Source organism: Sus scrofa, chromosome 4, assembly GCF_054392235.1.
Source record: "Sus scrofa isolate SSC_HxYL_T2T_F1_AM1 chromosome 4, Sscrofa_HxYL_maternal_Yorkshire_Landrace_v2.0, whole genome shotgun sequence".
Lineage (NCBI taxonomy): Eukaryota > Metazoa > Chordata > Mammalia > Artiodactyla > Suidae > Sus > Sus scrofa.
The window spans coordinates 69,357,716-69,376,927 of record NC_139386.1 but is presented as its reverse complement, the minus strand read 5'-3'; the positions used below and the strand labels follow the sequence as shown (position 1 = coordinate 69,376,927).

Here is a 19,212-nt window from a genome sequence, read left to right as displayed (position 1 = left end):
ACCTTCTCATTTTTTCTCCATAGCATTAGAAGACGTAGGGTGGTAGGGTATGTTCACAAATTCTACACGCTCTAAATGTCAAAACAGCAGAAGTTAAGTAACAGTAAAACAGTAACCTAAATTATAAACTGCCTTGTGTTTTTGTCTTTTCTCTCATAAGTTTGATTTTAGCGTATTACATGGTAATTTGTCAGAATTTTTTTTTAAACATGACACAGAAAAAGAAAATGTTTATGGCTAAAAAGTAAATCATTAACATTTTATCCAAAATATACTGTAAAAGTCAAAACAGAGTACTGAGCAAGAGCATATAGGAACTTAAAAATAGTAATACTAACATTCAACTATTAAAAGTGACAAGAGGGGAGTTCCTCAGTGGTTAACGAATCTGACTAGGAACCATGAGGTTGTGGGTTCAATCCCTGGCCTTGCTCAGTGGGTTAAGGATCCAGCGTTGCCGTCAGCTGTGGTGTAGGTTGCAGACTTGGCTCGAATCCCTCAACGCTGTGGCTGTGGTGTAGGCCGGCGGCTATAGCTCCAACTGGATGCCTAGCCTGGGAACCCCCATATGCCGAGGGAGCGGTCCTAGAAAAGGCAAAAAGACAAAAAAAAAAAAAAAAGTAACAGGAGGAGTTCCTGTTTGGCTCAATAGGTTAAGGATCTAGCATTGTCACTGCAGCAGCTCAGGTTGCTGCTATGGCGCGGGTTTGATCTCTGGCCTGGGAACTTCTGCATGCCACAAGTGCAGCAAAAAAAAAAAAAAAAAAAAAAAAAAAAAAAGGGGAAAGTGACAATTTTTGTGAGGAAGACATGCAAGAAAATCTGACTTAACAGGTAGCTCCTTGTTGCCCTCTTCTAGACTGAGCTGAAGGCCAGCACTGGCGACGGGGGTGGGTGGGTGGGGGGGGTACACAGGAGCCCTGGCTGTCCTCCTGGGTCTGCCAATGAGATTCAACGCCAATCATGTAGTAAGCCTAGTCCTCAGTTTCCTCAATGACACAAACAGGGAGAGTGGCACAATCATGTCCAAAGTCTGCTTCAACTCTAGAAAGTCTACCATCCTAAGTAAAGAGCCATTATTCTAAATACAGGTTATAAGACATTGCCATCTTCCACTTCTTTAAGGCAAAATTATTTCCCTATAATCTTACAGGTAATCTACAGATAAATTCCTTTTCTCTCATTTTATCCCAGCAATTCTGGGAAGCAGACTTAATCTCTAAGTATACATACATTAAGCAAATGTCAAAAAGGAGACTTGGTGAGTTTATGTGATTCAACTGAAGTCCCTCAAGCCAAAAAAAATAAAAAGACTAGAAATCAGAGCTACTGACTCCTAGCTCAGTGCTCATATTTCTAGAAAAGTCACCCTTTTTTTCGCCACCCCTAGGCATGCAGAAGTTCCCAGGTCAGGGATCGAACCCAAGCCACAGCACTGACAACAGTGGATCCTTAACCACTAGGCCACCAGAGGACTCCCAGAAAAGCCCCTTTTAAATCCAGAAGAACTATAAAATAAATTACTTACCACTAAAAAAAAAAAGGAAAAAAAATATGGTGTTATTTTAGAATGGCTAGACTGCTTCTTTAAATCACAATGTCCTATATCTTAAATTCCCCAAGACAACACAATTTTAGGCTTTATGTTTCAAAATTATTTTCAAGATTCCTGGAATAAGAAAATCTTAAGACATACTCTTGGGAGTTCCCTGGTGGTCCAAGTGGTTAGAACACAGCACTTCCACCACTCCAGCCTAGGTTCGATCCCTGGTCTAAGAACTAAAGCCACTGCAGGCCACAGCCAAAAAAATACATATGTAAACTCTCTGTGGCACAAATAACACCCTATCAACAGGTTTCTTCCGGCAGTGACACTAAATCAAATACCCATAACTGATACTAAGGAATCTGAGAAGAGACTTTAATTCAGATGGAATTTTAGGAGCAAAGATAAATGACGGGGGGAAAGTAGAAAAATAACATCCAAAACAATCTTAAACTGTTATAAGGATGTGTATCAAAAATGGGGAACAAACATTTATAGGTAAGTCAAATTACCTTATCTTTGAGCCCCACTTAACCTAACAGCAGCATCAAAGTAACAATAAGTGTGGTTTTTGCCCTACTTATAAAATAATAAACTGTGAGTCAAGGGCTAATTAGCTAACCTGAATTTATCCTGAGCCCATGATTTTATAACACTAGATGAATTTATCTTCATCCCAAAAGAAGCAGATATTTCTAACCCTTCCTCCAGACAACTGAGTTCCCAAATACAAATTAACTAAACACAGTTTCTTTTTTACTTCCATCTAATAATGTTTAGCACGTCCAAAAATACTTTCAAATGCTTCTGAAAATGTAAGGCAGCTTAGAAACTTGAGCTGTTTTTAGTAATGGTATTTTAAAAGTGGTATAACTTACCCCTCCAAGCAAAGAGGTATGACTTGTCACTGGTGATAGTGATAACGTGGGACAGAGAAAAGAGCTATTTTGAGAAAATAAAGAGATTGGAGGTTCCAGTCTCAAACCTCCCCCTCACATATATGAAACTTAATGCTTATGTAATTCACAAATCAAAAATTTTGATTTAAAAGTGGAATTACAGCAGAATAAGTTATTTATTTGGTTTTAAAGTTACAACAAAAAAATATTTTTTAGAGATAGAAGCAGTAAGTGTTGCCTAGATTTTAGTTATTTCAGTTCTTTCTAATCCTTAAATGTTTACCCAGGTCTCCCCACCCCCTCTCTCTTATATCCATTTTAGAATTTGGAAAGTAATTCTGTTAGCCATGCTATAAATGTCCTCAGATACAGCGTAAATTTCAGGAGCCACTTCCTTGTCCACAAACACACGAACAGTCATTATTTGAAAATAAAGCAGAGAATACCACAAAAAGACTCACAGAAAGGTATCAAAGTACAGTATGTTCAGCAACCTACAGTTATCCTATTTTCGGCTGTAGAGTAAACAAAAGCCACCTCTGTACAAATGAGTTCAGACTTCAAGTGCTAGGTGAAGGACTAATTACGTGTCTGAAACCATGTAAGAAGTAATAACAAATGGCATTTTGGGGAAGGTTACATTAAAAAGATGGAAATACTCAAAATCCATGGCATAAAAAGCCTCTATAAGAGAAATAACTGAAGAAATCTGCACTCTGCAGGTTCTAAACTGGAACCCAAACCTGGAGATATTTATTCACCTTCAGTTCACCTCAAGTAAAACACTGGGAAGTGAGGGTCTTGAAATACTTGTCAAATATAGAAACTTGCAGCATTTATTTCCTAAATGCAAAATATAATTTACAAAAATTAAGTCTGGAGTTCCCGTCATGGCTCAGCAGAAATGAACCTGACTAGCATCCACGAGGACACAGGTTCGATCCCTGGCCTAGCTCATTGGGTTAGGGATCAGGCATTGTGGTGAGCTGTGGTGTAGGTCCCAGATGCAGCTCAGATCTAGCCTTGCTGTGGCTGTGATGTAGGCCGGCGGCTACATCTCTGATTCAACCCCTAGCCTGGGAACCTCCATATGCCATAGGTACAGTCCTAAAAAAAATAAACTGTGGCATGCTAATGAAGACAACACACACACTATGCCTCATTAATCACTTCTTAATTATGTATCATTTATTCATTTGTTTGTTTGTTTATGATTTTTAGGGCCATACTTGCAGCATATGGAGGTTCCCAGGCTAGGGGTCGAATCAGAGCTGCAACTGAAGCTGCAGGCCGACACCACAGCCACAGCAATGCTAGATCTGAGCTGTATCTGTGACTTACACCACAGCTCACAGCAATGCTGGATCCTTAACCCACTGAGCGAGGCCAGAGATTGAACCGATATCCTCATGGGTACTCGTTGGGTTCATTACCGCTGAGCCACAATGGGCCCCTATGTGTCTTTTAGAAATCAAGTAAGATATTTAAAATCATTCATAAAGGGCTGATCATTAAACCTGTTGATAATACAAAAGTCCTTTCATCTGGGATTGTTTTTTCTTTCTGTTTTAGCTATTTTGTTGGGCATTTCAACACCTCTAAGGAAAAGAAAGAGTTGAGAAAATGAGGTAAAATTCCAATCTACGAATTTCACTCCAAGTAAAAGCACTTAAAAAACAAAACAAATAGAATAACCTCTTAGAGCCCTAAAAGAAAACACTACAATACTAAAAGTGGCTGTGTAAGGATGGTGCCATTTTATGGGTAAATTCTTTAATGTCCACACCTTCTAAATTATGACCATATTTAAACTAAAACAGGACAAGAATTGCTGAGGAAGTTAAAACTAATGATTTCAAATATTTTAATCATCTTCAGTTTATTTTCTATAAGACAAAAGGGAAGTGCCCATACAGCTTGACAATGTAAACAAATGCAAAAAATATATTTAGTCCCTTCTTCATTGTCTATGTGAAGGAAGGGAAAGGAATAAGGAAATGAAAGCCATGAGTTCACACTACAAACCCAAACCACAAGAAAAATAATCTAAAACCAGACTATAGAAGGCAGGAGAAAAACAAGATTCTCTACACAAGAAGTGATTTTGCAACACTAACAGGGTAAACCCACATTCCTGCTTTCAAACAGGCCACACAGCTGGCAGTCTTGAAAGCTTTCCAGATAGGAACCAAGATAGTAAGAAGAAGCAGTAGGTCTCAGGACTAAACCAAGCCCTCATCTGTTTCTGATGAAACACCACCCGGCTGGGGTATAACATGACGGCATCCAGAAACTCAAGCCCCATAGATGATGATAACCCTCACAGGAAAATCCTAACGAAACACTGCTTTGAATGCGGGCCTCTCTAGTTAATCATCAGCTGTCCAAAGTATCGGAAAAATGCTTTCTAGAGAGTCATCCATGTGAGGCACAGAGAGAATGCCTCACAAGCTGCCTAGAGGTATGCCAAGAGTAAAACCTGCTCTTGGTAAACTATGGTTGTGTGAATATTAAAGAGTCCAGTTTCCTTTCCAAGTCAAAGCATCACAGGGTTGAGAAAGATAGACTTACTGGATTTGTAGACTGAACCTGCTTTTTAAGGGCACCAGGGCTGTTTATTAATAATGAGAGTTGTACATGAATGGGACCACGTTGTCACTGAGCCCTGGGAGTGTCCCCTAGGAAACCACCTTGACTGACTCCAAGAAGCCAGACCCTTTCCTGCACAATCCCCAACACTTCATCTCTGCTGCCATGGAACTCTCTAAAGCAGCACTCTGGTTTTGTTTGCAGGACATTCAAGAAATTACTCATCCAAAAGAGATTTGAGGGGATAGGTGAAGAGCTAGCCGGCTGTGCTACATTCATTTTCTTCCCCACAGAGGAAGCAGTTGCACTTAGACATTCTTTACCAACAGGAAGTAAAAACAGCATTCTTTCCTATGGGGCTTGACATTGCTGTATCAGGAATGTTTTTTTGTTTTTTGGGTTTTTTTAATACTAGATTCTATTTTACAAATTCAATTCTTAGTTAATGCTTTCCTCTAAGTTAAAAAATACAGCTTTGGGGAGAGAAGAAAATGACCAAGTGAATAAATCTATCCACAAACTGCCAGTAAGTTAATTCATCACATTACCTAAATATAATCCTAAGAAAACGATCACATTTTCCATTAAATCTACATAGACTGATACCAGTTGAGTTCTCACTGAAATCTTCTATCAACAGAGCCATTATGTCTCGAAGTCTCAGTCCAGACTATTAACGAGTTGATTCCTCTTATAAAGATTTACTGAAATTTAAGATAAACAGTAATCATTGTAACACAAATGGCATTGATAAATGTTACAAGCTTTCTTTTCACTTAGAAAGCAGTGTTCATTCCAAGTACAGAAAACTGTAGATTGCAAAAAGCAAGATATCAATTATTATATGGTAACAAGCAATACTGTAAGAGCAATATGAGCATTTACAAGACATACTCAAGGAGTTCCCATTGTGGCACAGTGGTTAATGAATCCGACTAGGAACCATGAGGTTGTGGATTCGACCCCTGGACTCACTCAGTGGGTTAAGGATCCAGCGTTGCTGTAAGCTGTGGTGTAAGCTGTAGATGCAGCTCGGATCTGGCATTGCTGTGGCTGTGGCATAGGCCGGTGGCTACAGCTCCGATTAGACCCCTAGCTTGGGAACCTCCATATGCCACAGGTGTGGCCCCAGAAGGACCCAAAAAAAAAAAAAAAAAAAAAAGACATATTCAAAATGTTTATAGCTAGACCCAATATTTAAATTTAGTTTTCCTCTAGTATCTTCATTCCTGAGAGGTATTAAAACAGTAAAATTCATGAAAGTTTTGGAAACCAACAGGTCATAGTTCAAATACTGACTTCTGCCATTTACCATATGTATGATCCCAAATAAGTTAATTAATCTCTCCCTGCTATAGTTCCTTCATCTGCAAAATGGGAATAATATATACCATGTTGAGTTTTTAAGAGTATAAATAAGAAAAGATCTGTAAAGCACATATTGAAGGGTTTGGTCCATATTAGACACTTGCTATTTACAGTAATTACTATAATCATCATTGAAGTTGCAGAGATCAACCCACTAATTCCAAGTAATAGCCACAAAAGTGAAGTGTATAAGACCTTCAGAAATATTTCAAAGAATTGTTTTCAAGACGTTTCTAGACTGCAACTTCTAGGTTCTACAAAGTCCAGATACCATCTCTGTCATTAGGCTGTGACATAAGACTCTTCTATTAGGTACTTTCTTGATGTTAGAAGCAAGCAGGTATTGCAGCACTACTTGAAACACCAGGACTGCCAACTACTGAGTCAGATTTAACTAATACATGAACTACTCAGAGTATGCCAAACACTTTGGGAGGCTGAACTGAATTTTTCAACAGCTAGTCAGCGAGTATTTATTGAGTCCACTGTGTGTACAACTGTGCACTGGAAACCTGGCAAAAACATCAATGGTCAACATAACCCCTGCCCTCAAAGAGTTTACCATCTAAAGGAAACAAACAAAAGAGAAATTTCTGAAAAATGTAGGAAAATATATTATTTCCCAGTTGGCTAAAGACGGTTATAGAGAATGACAGGTGGATAACCGATGTTAATTAGAAAAGTTTGAGTCAGTCAGCTCTGCTGTGTTTTAAAAACAGGAGAGAATATAATGGATGACTAATAGATGAGAGGAAGTTATAAATATAAATTATAATTTGGACACTGAATGTAGCAACAGCAAGAAAGCACATCAAAGTAGGATAAAACATAAGTAACTGCCATAGTGAAAAGCAAAATCATCTGGGGTAGGAAAAGAATAAAATCAGCAAATGTTGAAAACATTATTGATAAGGGTGATAACAGCCTAATGTGGAAATTTAATAAATTAAAAATGAGCATTTGAGGAGTTCCCACTGTGATGCAGTGGGTTAAGAATCCAACTACAGCGGCTCGGGTCGCTGCAGAGGCACAGGTTCAATCCCCGGCCCTGGGCAGTGAGTGGGTTACAGGATGTACTCTATAGATCAACAATCTCTAAAAGAAAATTAAGAACCTCTCTTACTCATTCCAAGAACTGCTATCCCTGGAATTTGGACCACAGAGATGTTAGAACAGGTTGCCTTCTCTTTTTTTTTAATTAAAGTAGAGTTGATTTACAATGTTGTGCCAATTTCTGCAGTACAGCAAAGTGACCAAGTCATGTGTGTGTGTGTGTGTGTACATACATATATATGCACATATACATATATATACTTACCCTTTCTTATATTCCATCACAGTGTATCCCAAGAGATTAGACAGTTCCCTGTGCTGTACACAGTAGGACCTCATTGTTTATATATTCTTTTTTTTTTTTTTTTTTTTTTTTTTTCTCGCTATTTCCTGGGCCGCTCCTGTGACATATGGAGGTTCCCAGGCTAGGGGTCCAATCGGAACTGTAGCCACCGGCTTACACCACAGCCACAGCAACACAGGATCCGAGCCTCGTCTGCAACCTACACCACAGCTCACGGCAACACCGGATCCTTAACCCACTGAGCAAGGTCAGGGATCGAACCTGAAACCTCATGGTTCCTAGTCGGATACTTTAACCACTGCGCCACGACAGGAACTCCTGCTTATACATTCTAAATGTAATAGTTTGCATCTACTAACCCCAAATTCCCCATCCATCCCACTCCCTACCTGAAAAGGTCTTTCCAAACTTGGCCTCATTATTTGGAGCAGCTCTTTCAAGTGATGTCTGTTCTACCTTTCTCCCTTTAATGAAGCTATTATTCACTCCACTCTTCTTAGATTTTCCTTTCTAAGACTTTTAAGATAAACAGTCATTGTGGTAAAGAGTAAAGTAGAAAAGAGAGGGAAATAATGCTCACAACTACCTCACTTCTTTGAAATACCTTTTGTTAACAGTTTAACAGAGCAGCTAATCCTGTCATTTAGTTTATTTCAGGTGTTCTTCTATCCATATATTTAAACATGATTAAATGAAATTCTCTGTAACAATTTGCTACTCTGCTGTTTTTCTGTACTATAGTCGTAGTTGCTATCAAAAGAACATAACATCATTTGTTTAACCTTTTCTTCCCTGTCTAAATGTTTCCATTGTTTCACTGTTTAGAAATTATATGATGGAAATCTTTGCTCATAAATCTTCATCTGGATATACATCTATTTCCTTGAAACAGATTATCAGGAGTAGTTTTCCTATGTCAAAAGATATGATCGGTTGACTCTAAGATTACTGATATATGAAGCCAAAGTGATTTTTAGAAAATACTAATTTATACCACAAACCACTAGTTCATGAAAATGCTCTTTAAACACAATCTAATTAACAAAGGGCAGGATCTCATTCATTCATCCTACTAATTTGATTATTGAGAAAATAGTATCTTGTTGCAGGTTTTACTTGTATTTTTTAAGACTATAAACTTTTCTTCAGGACTTCCCATCATGGCACAGCGGAAACAAATTCAACCAGGAACCATGAGGTTGAGGGTTCAATCCCTGGCCTCGCTCAGTGGGTTAAGGATCCAGCATTGCCACTGCTGTGGTGTAGACCAGCAGCTATAGCTCCAATTTGACCCCTTTCCTGGGAACCTCCATATGCCGCAGGTGCAACCCTAAAAATAAAAATAAAATACTAACGTGAGTGTGAGAGTTTTAAAAAAAAAAAAAAAAAACCTATTCTTCATAGAGACTAAAATGAGACTTTGCTTTCTCGCAGGATATTTGACATGGGTGGCCCATTAACTTGGTCTGGTCTTTCTGGTCAAAGCTTAGTCACCTCATAAATGGCCATTACCACCAACATTCTAAGTGGCAGACTGCTCTCTCTGGGACACACCTACCATCCCAGTGGCAGCCAGCTCAAATGGAGCCACCAGAAAACCAGCCTGGACTAGTCTTGACCTCCTCAAAACTAGCAAGACAAGCCAAAAACACTGGGTTAAGTTTTCACAGATTTCCGCAGAAACTTCAACCGTTCCTAATAATACTTTTCTCAATTCTCCCTGGCGCCCATGATGTAGTTCAATGCAGTACCGCAAGTACAAGTTGCCTGGTACTTGTAACACTAACTAAAGAGTCTGTGTATATTACGCACGAAAGCACACACGTTTTTACCCGTAATAATTAATCTCCTACCAGGTACATGTCAGTCTCTGTATACATGTGAATAAAGTACACTTGCTCTCAACCTTATTATGTATGTTTTTCCACATACATGTGAAAGGATAAGGGCAATTCACTGCTATTAGTTCAAACTAGTGACAGCAGTAAAAATTAATATGCATAAAGTTATGGAAAACTGACCCTTGCACTCTTCGCATATGCGGGAGGGGGTGTTCGAGTGCTGTGATTCTAGAATCATAAAGAGAACTTAAACTTGAAGGGCATGTCTTTTGTAAAATTACCTGTAACATGGAAGGTTCAGATAAGGAAAACTGAAGAGCAAGTTTTCCACTTCTTATGTTACTTATATATGATGAATCATAAGAACTGTTGATCACAGCCTCAATGAGCTAATATTGAAGGTTTTAAACCCAAAAGCCAGTCAGTCGTCCCTTATGCAGAGTAAAACACACTGGTAGCTCTAAGCTATTTTCCCAAGAGCCAGCATCTCCCATAAAGGTAGAACAGGAAAGGTAATGAAGTATTTAGTCTTCAATGGTTTTAAACTTTAAATTTATTGATGGGAGTCCATAAACTCAACACTGACTTATAAAAGGCAGAAATGGCCTCAAAAAAATAAATAAATAAAAGGCTCAGTTACCCTGCTGTGGTTCTAATAAATAACTTATTTACTGGGTTTCTCTAGAGACGGCACTCTTGCATAGGACAATCAGTAACTCAGTCCTGTTCAGATAGCTCTTTACCAGCAGCTAACCCACTTCACTGCCTTTGCTTAAGTCTTCCTTACTGAACTTCAAATTTTTCCATTCCTATTACAAGATTACAGGTATTTCTGAAGTTTGCTCAAGGAGATTAATACATTCTGCTTTCTACCATCTCCTTCTATATAACCCAAACACTCAAGGACAGTCTTCAAATGAAAAACAATCTTGCTGTCTATTCATTTACATTTTAAATACTATACTTGAAATAAATTCAGTAAAGTAAGCCTGGTAAAAAGAATACTCAAAAGAAAGCAAGGCTCCTCTATATCTTCTTTCCTCATAAATATATACCTACTTGATTCTGAAAACCTTGAAGATCCCATTCAAAAAATGTCCAAAAGATACCTGAAAGCTTATTAAGTACCAAACTGCCTTAACTAATTGTATTTCAGATATTTATTTTAAAAATTCTTTGACCCATTTTCTATTAAAAAAAAAAAAAATGGTGTCTTCGATCACAACACTGATTGACAAAGTGAATTCAGTTAAAAGCCAACCAGTAAAACAAAGCAGCAATACAGTCTGACAATGATTCTGTTCACAACTAATCAAAAACACTCCAGTAAAACAAACCTACTAAACTATATATAGGAAGAAATCGACCTGAATTTCATCATTTTTAATATTACTAGAGAAAGCAATCATACAATGGATAATATGATTAAATGCTGACGTATTAAAATAATCTAAAACAGAATGAAGACACAGACAGACAGACAGACAGATAGATAGATAGATACATAGAAGATAGATAGATATATAGATAGATAGGTTTTTAAAGCTCCATTACCTATCAAGTGCTTCCAACAATCTCCAGTGCTCTGGGAGACAGCATTTTAACAAACCAACTTCACGCATCCCATAGGCTCAACCCACATTTCCTGATTTCTATGACAAAGATTGTCATTAACCTACCAAGATCACCAGGAATGCAGTACCAGTGTGGCCACACTTAAATAAACCTTTCATCTACTTGAGCAAAACAGAAACACTGAGAAACTGGTATAGCAGGTCACACAACTCAGCACTATTATACATTGGTTTCAGATGAGACCGCCTTACTAATCGGCGTACCTGAGACTCATACAAGAAAGGCAAACACGGGTAACTTGCACAATCTTGGAAAAACAAGTAGTAATCAACTCAAGTTATTTTTAGCAGAATAACTTACTGTAAGATTATGTAAACCACCCAATAAATAAAATTCTAAAAATCCCATCGATTAGATGTAATTGCTATATTTTGAGGCAAAAAAAAAAAAAAAAAAAAGAAAGACCTAGGATTTCTAGTTATAAAAAAGTCTTTACTGAGTTCTTCTATGGACAATCAGTAATTTTGCAACATTTTTATTTTTATTTTTTCTGCTGTACAGCATGGGGACCAAGTTACACTTACATGTATTCTGTGACATTCTTGATAGTTTCTCTTGTGCTTCCCTCAATGAAGACCTTTATCATATTAAATTCCCTTAAAATTTCCCTTAAATAAAATTCTAAATCAAACAAGTTGTTTTTAGACTATTTCACTTGTCCTTATAGGAAAGACTTTATTAATATCAGCGATAAAGCAATCAAGCTTGCTTATAAAGAAAGGAATGGGTGGGGGGAAGGGGGAGGGGGGGAGGGGAATCTCAGCAATATTCAAGACCATGCGACAACTATTACTCTTTATACATAAATAAGGATATACATTTCACATTAAATATCTTTCCATTCCAAAACATAACTTTTACCTAGAAACTATAATTAGTGGAGTCAGACAGAGAAAGACAAATATCACAGGATATCACTTATATGTGTGGAATCTAAAATAAGATGGTACCAAAAACTTACATAACAGAAACAGACTCAAAGCTGTTGGTTACCAAAGGGGGAGACATAAAGGACTGAGGAGGGATAAATTAGGGCTTGGAACTGACACATGCATACTACCACATATAAAATGGATGGGTAGCAGGGACCTGCTACATAGCACCAGGTAATCTACTCAATACTATGTACTGACCTATGGGAAAAGAATCTGAAAAAGAATGGATATATGTTTATATATAACTGATTTACTTTGCTGTACACCTGAAATTAACACAACTTTGTGTGTCGATATTCTTTTTTTTTTTCAAAAAGAAGGTATCTAAAAAAATAAATATAACTAAATATAACTTTCAATTTGCATTTCCCTGAAATCATACTAGATACCGTACCAGAATAAATAAAATGTAAAGGGGGAAAAGATTAATAAGGCCAGCAATGTTGGATGTGGAGCAACTAGACCCCCATACATTGCTGATGGGGATGCAAATTTGTACAAACACTTGAAAAACTGATTGGCAGTACCTACTAAAGCTCAATTTACATTATTCCCAAAACCTAAGGTTTCAATCTTGGGTTTAAACCCAAGAGAAGTGAGTGTAAAACATGTATAAAACCAAAGACACATAAACAAATGTTCATAGCAGCTTTATTCTTAAAAGCCCAAAATGAAAATATCCCAGGTATCCATCAATAAGGTGAATAGAAAAATGTTAATGTATTCCCACAATGGAACACTATACAGCAATGAAAAAAAAGAAAAACATACTATATGTTACAACGTGGATGAATCTTGCAAATGCTGGGCAAAAGAAGCCTGGTACCAGAGAGTACATTCTCTATGATTCAATTTTTATAAAGGTCTTAAACAGGTAAAACTAATTTAGGAGGAATCAAGATCTCTGGGGACTGGGATCAGAACAGTGGTTACCTTTGGGAAGATAGTGACAGGGGCAGGGAAACACAGTCCCTGACGTGCTGGAAATGTTCTCTGTATTGATCTGCAGAGTATTCACCACAAAGGTGTACCATATTCACTAACAAAAATTTATCTGTGTCATATTCTGTCTTACTGGCTTCCTGACTTTTGTGAGTTATTTAACCCCTCAAAACCTGAACTTTGTCCTCTATAGGATGGGGTTAATACTTTTGATACAGAGTTGATATTGAGTATAAAACATCCAAAAATGGTAATTACTATTAGTGCCCTTTTTTTTTTTTTTTTTGGATTAACAGGAACATGGTGAAAGGATGTTTTTTTGTTGTTTTTGCTTTTTAGGGCCGCACCCACAGCACATGGAAGTTCCCAAGCTAGAGGTCCAATTAGAGTTGCCTGCCTACACCACAGCCACAACAATGCCAAATCTGAGCTGCATCTACACCACAGCTCACAGCAAATGCTGGATCCTTTAACCAACTGAGCGAGGCCAGGGATTGAACCCTCTCCTAATGGATACTACTTGGGTTCATTTCCACTGCATCACAACAGGAACTCCTCAAAGGACTTACAAATGCCAATAGTAAAAAGAAATAACCTACAGACATGGGGAAAAGACACTCAAGTTTTTAAAATTTGATAAGTCTGGTCCCATATGGTATAAAAGCAAAGAGCTGAACACAACAGAACTCATGTGCAGTCTCAAGAAAAGGACAATATATTTACATGATCTTAAAAGGTATGAATGTGTACATATACTTAGGAAAGATTTCCGGTTGAAATGGTTAGATAAAATAAAAGCAATTCTAACACCTAGGGGTTGGTTATCTTAAGTTACCTGGAAAAGACAGTTATGTTTCAAAGCATATGGATAAGAAACTAATAGTTTCTAATTAATTTTAGTAATTTCCTCTCCTAAATAAAAACTTCCCATTAGCTGACTTGTTTTAAAGCCTCTCATACTCCCATTTATTTAAGAACAGCCCACATAGAAAACAGTTCTATCACTAAGGAGGGATTCGTTTAATCCCAAACGAATTATTCATAAAAGCATAGCTTTTACTTATAAAAAGCAAACTCCATGTTTAAATTACAACTTTAGCAAAAATGTTTTAACATATTACTTTCAGAATTGTTTTCTTATAAAAATGGTCAAAAGTAAATTTATTATTTATTGTTTCAGCATATAGAAACGATAGCATAAAGCTTTCTTCCTAAAACAAAACAAAATTTAATTTGACCAACACAATGCCAGAATGCTAAAAGCTTAAAACAGGCTCAGCGGGCTAAGAACCAGACATAGTGTCAGTGAGCATTCAGGTTCAATCCCTGGCCTTGATCAGTGGGTAAGGATGTGGCATTGCCACATTGCAGCTCAGATCTGGTATTGTCATGGCTGTGGTGTAGGTCTGTGGCTGCGGCACAGGCCTGCAGCTGCAGCTCTGATTCAACCTCTAGGCCAGGAACTTGCAAGTGCCACAGGTGCAGCCATTAAATTTAAAAAAAAAAAAAAAAAGCTTAAAAAATAACCTAATACATCATAGTAGAGCACATAAGTAACTGCAAAAGATCATCTCAATCTTCAAACTTTTAGTACAGCTCAAATGAGTCTTTGAATTTATTGTAATTCAAAATTCTAGCCTGCTCAAATATAAAATGCTACTAAAAATGTTAAAGTAATTTGAAAAACTACAACTGTATAAATTACATAGAGATATTTTTCTTTTACAGTTCTCTTCAGTTCACTAAGAAAATTTATAGCCAAATGTAACTGAGATAATCCTTCTTTAAGCTAATGTCTAAAATGGTTGCTACGTATTAATTTGTCAACTTTTTAAAAACCTAACACTTTGATGTTATTTTTATATCTACATTTCTTTCTGGCATTAAACTGCACACTACTGAAACAAAGTAAAAATCAGATTTTATCCAAGTTCATTTTAAGCTAAGTTTCATTTTCATGTAGGCTTTATCCTTCAATGCTTACATTTAAATTTTCTAAAACAAACTTCATATTCTATAAGGCAGCAATCAAATATACTGTTAACAAAATCACTGGAGATGTTATGGTCCCAGCAAAGACAGTATGAAAAAAATGTATTTTCACTCACACAGAAACAAATTAGAGTTTTAAACAATAAACCATGACTTACATCATGACGTGAACAGAGATGCCGAAAAGGTTAGAATGAAAAGTCCCCTTAAGGTCAACAGGATTTACTTTTATATTCGTGTCACGTGAATTCCTTTATTAAGGTTTGAAAAAACACCACTTACGAAAAAGAGTCACTGTGTGATGATAGAAACCATTTTAAGATTTATAAATCTTTTACGAAAAATCATGATTATATAGCAAATAGTAACTGGAATTTGAAGGGGTCTGAATTGCTTGTAGCTAAAACTGGATGGAGTAAATACTCCAAAATTCTTCAGTTCTCTAGGAATTTAAAAAAAGAAAAAAAGCTAGTCAATATTTTTTTTGGTTAAAAAACAACTACTCTTGTATCTGAGCAGAGAATATCTGTGCCAAGTTTAAGCCTACTATGAATTCAAACAGCTAGATTTGTAAGCAGGTTTAAAACTCTGCCCAATAATTAGAAAAAAACCACCTACACTAGAACATGCTCCACGGTACTGTGATCTATTAACAGTAAGACTGAGTGGATTTCAAGAACGCTGGTCTGACCAAAACTTTTCCCCAACTTATTCCTAATTCTAGATGGATAAATGAGCCTTTTTCTATGGAAGTTGATAGAAAATTCTACCAAAATCCCCTGTGACAGTTTTAGTCATAAGTTTTATTGTTGATATTACCATTTTTTGAGGAGGGTGGCAAGTACTTTATTAAAAAAGAAAACTTATAATGTGCGTTAAGGTATATGACATAAGATATATTGCTATTTAAATAGATTTTTAACAGCAAATTTAATGCTTCAATCAAACAAATTTTTTTTCCATTTTAAATAACTCATAAGTGACCAATGCTTGCTTTGGCACTCTGAATACTGTAAGTCTATTTAATCTTTAAAGATCAAACTCCAGAAGTCCATAGTTCAGAGAAACACATGCTTTACAAAACCTGGGATGTGGCTGCTTAATACACAAAGGAGTAAAAAGCACCGAACTCATCGCACACTGGAGATGAGAAATAAATTATTCTTCACAGGGCACAGTGTCTATATTTTAGTCATTACCTCAAGTCATCAAAGCAGGCCTGAAAGGTAAATATTATTACCTTCATTTTATAAAGAAACGGAGAAAATTGAGTTTAAATAAACTTGCCTGAAGTTTCACTGCTAGTGGCAAAGCAAGGATTCAAACCTAAGATTTCACATACCAAATTCCATCTTCTTTTCACTCTACCTTCAACCACTGCAATATCTGGCTGCAGCATTTATCAAAGAGTTGGCAGGACCTGTCTTGGCCAGCTGCTTGCAAGCCATGTTCAAAGACTAGCGTTTTTCATTAGCCAATGTCAATGAATTAAAAGACTCAAAAGCAAATTGAACAAAGTCAAGAATCCTAAGAAGCAGGCACTACTGCATCCGGGGGACCCCATGACACAGGGGCTGCAAAATCCTCCCCAGGGCTGCGGGGGCGGGGTGCGGAGGGGTAGCAGGGCAGAATCCCCCAGCTGTGTGCTGCTATTGGGGTGGAAGGGTCTCTGGGGCCCACAGACCCAAGGGTGAGGCAGTATAACTCTGCTCAGTCCTTGGTGGGCCTGATAGGTGAAGCCTCTTAGTCACAGCAATTGTTTCCCTAACGACCTGCTCAGGAGGGTCTTTAACACATTACCAGGCCCTATGAATATCCACTTGCAGCAAAACATTTACGCAACATCTCAAAAGCTCACGGCACATGATTCAGAACAGTCTGCAGTTCACCAATGTGCCAGGGCATGGAGGTCTGGGGACTGCTGGCCTGGGCGCTCTGTGGACACAGCCAATGAAGCCAGGACACTGATGGACAGCATTATCTGCCGTGTCAGCTGAGTGGTGCTGAATGCCACCAGGCCCTCCAGGGACCTGCTCAAGCCAGGACACTTCAGCCAGGCCAGTTCACATCACCATGCCCTTTGCCTGACCAATACGGCATACCTCCTTTCTAAGAGCGGGAATGCTGGTCAGCTATCCCATTGGGCAATAAATGCTTTGTGCAGAAATATGCTTATAATTGTGAATTTCACTTCTTCCTTCTTTTCACCATTTCCTCTCCTTTTTGTTTCTGCTGCTTCTACCCTCCTCCAGCTCTTCAAAATTCCACCATTCAATAACCCTTTCACTAACTAGTCTCTCTACAGAATCTCTTCAATACACTGCTGCCTAACTGATCTTTAAAACAGCTTTTATCATGTCAAGTTCTTTCAATGGCTGTACATTGTGAAATGAATCAATTCTTAACACCTCTAACTTTTCACAACTAATTTGTATCCTCCCTGTTTATTTATCCAACCTAATTTCCTGCTTCAGATGGACACCAAAGAACTAAATCAGCCTCTATAATTAAACAATCACCAGTCAGACCAAGTCAGCCTACCTGCTTCCTAAGGTGTCAACACTTGTCATTTCCACAGTGGAAACTTCCAACAGTTGCCCACTGCTGACATAAATTCAAATTCTTAATAAGACACTGAAAATTCTCCATGATCTGGCCCCAAAGTATTTTTGCTGTCTTCTGCTTACTACAACCAACATGAGGTCTTGTTCTCTGACAGACACAGAGATCGCAGCCCCTCCTGGCGCAGACCACTCTAGCTTTCCCTACATCTGTGTCAAGATGCTCACCTTGAATTCATATCCCCATTCGCTCTATTAACATCCTTCCCATCTTTCAAGGTTACTTCTGAGAAGTAGATCTCTCTAGTCTGTGTTTCCACAAACCTTTCTTTATATCACTTATCAGTCTCTATCTCGTATTTCAGTTACCTTCTCTTTTAGAGCAGGAAGCTCTTAAGAGCAGGGGGTTCTGGCTTGACCTTTACATCAATCCTAATAACTTGTAGCCACAGTACCTTTCTTTCTCTCTCTCTCTCTCTTTTTTTTTTTTTGGCCGTACCCGTAGCATATGGAAGTAGTTCCCAGGCCAGGGACTGAATACAAGCCGCAGCTGCAGGAATGCTGGATCCTTAACCTAATGCACCAGGCGAGGGATCAAACCCATGTCTCAGCAGAGAAACAAGCTGCTGCAAAATTAACACTGGATCCTTAGCCTACTATACCACAGCGGGAACTCCAACAGTACCTTTCTTGAAAACACTTGTTATAATAAATACCAATAAATGGAATGTATCTGAATCCCTGGCAGAAGCTATTAAACACTCAACCTGGCAGACGTGGTAAGAAGTAAAATATAAGCAAAATGACAAAAAACTTATCAAAAAGTGAAAGCTTTTAAAAATCAAGACTGTGGACAGCACTTAATACACTTGTTTTGGTCACATCAGTTCTCTCTACCCACGTAAACCAAGGTCATTTTCACCTCGCTCCTGTCTCCATGAGCTCTGCGAACACTGCCCCCATGTGTGCTTACTCCTTCTTTCAGTGTCCACAATAAGCTTTTCTCCAGAATGTAACACATTCACACTCGAACCATAATACCTGTTCCCTAGAAAGGAGAGCTGAGCCAGCTGCTCTCAACCAGTGTAGAGCCAGCTGCTACCAGCAAGTGTCTGTCAATGAAAACATTACACTACAACAGCTGAACAGATTTTACACTAAATCTGAAAGGTTTGTTGTTGTTGTTTTAATTTAAACATAAATTTTGCCGTCTTAACCACTTTTACACATACAGATGAACAGTGATAAGGGCATTCAAATGGTTGTGCAACCATCTTCCAGAATTCTTGCCCTTACAAAACTGAAACCCTCTAGTCATTAAACGGTAATTCCCCATTTTCATTCCTCACAGCCTTTCATCCCCGGCAATCACCATTCTACTTTCTGACTCTATGAATTTACTCTAAGTACGTCACCTGCGTGTAATCCTGAAGTATATAAGCTGTTTGTGACTGGCTTATTTCATTCAACATACTGGTGTTCTCGAGATTTATCAATGTTGTCAGAATTTCCTTCCTTTTTCAAGGCTGAATAGTATTCCACTGCAT

At 37.9% G+C, this 19,212-nt stretch overlaps 1 protein-coding gene across 25 annotated transcripts in view; it reads right to left on the bottom strand.

The window, feature by feature from the left end:
- NCOA2 (nuclear receptor coactivator 2) overlaps positions 1-19,212 on the bottom strand; it is a 372,907-nt gene that overhangs the window by 208,845 nt on the left and 144,850 nt on the right. For 2 of the 25 annotated variants that reach the window (XM_021088458.2, XM_085020189.1), the window contains exon 1: positions 11,155-11,370. The gene's annotated coding sequence lies outside the window, so the exon portion shown is untranslated. 25 annotated transcript variants of the gene reach the window in all.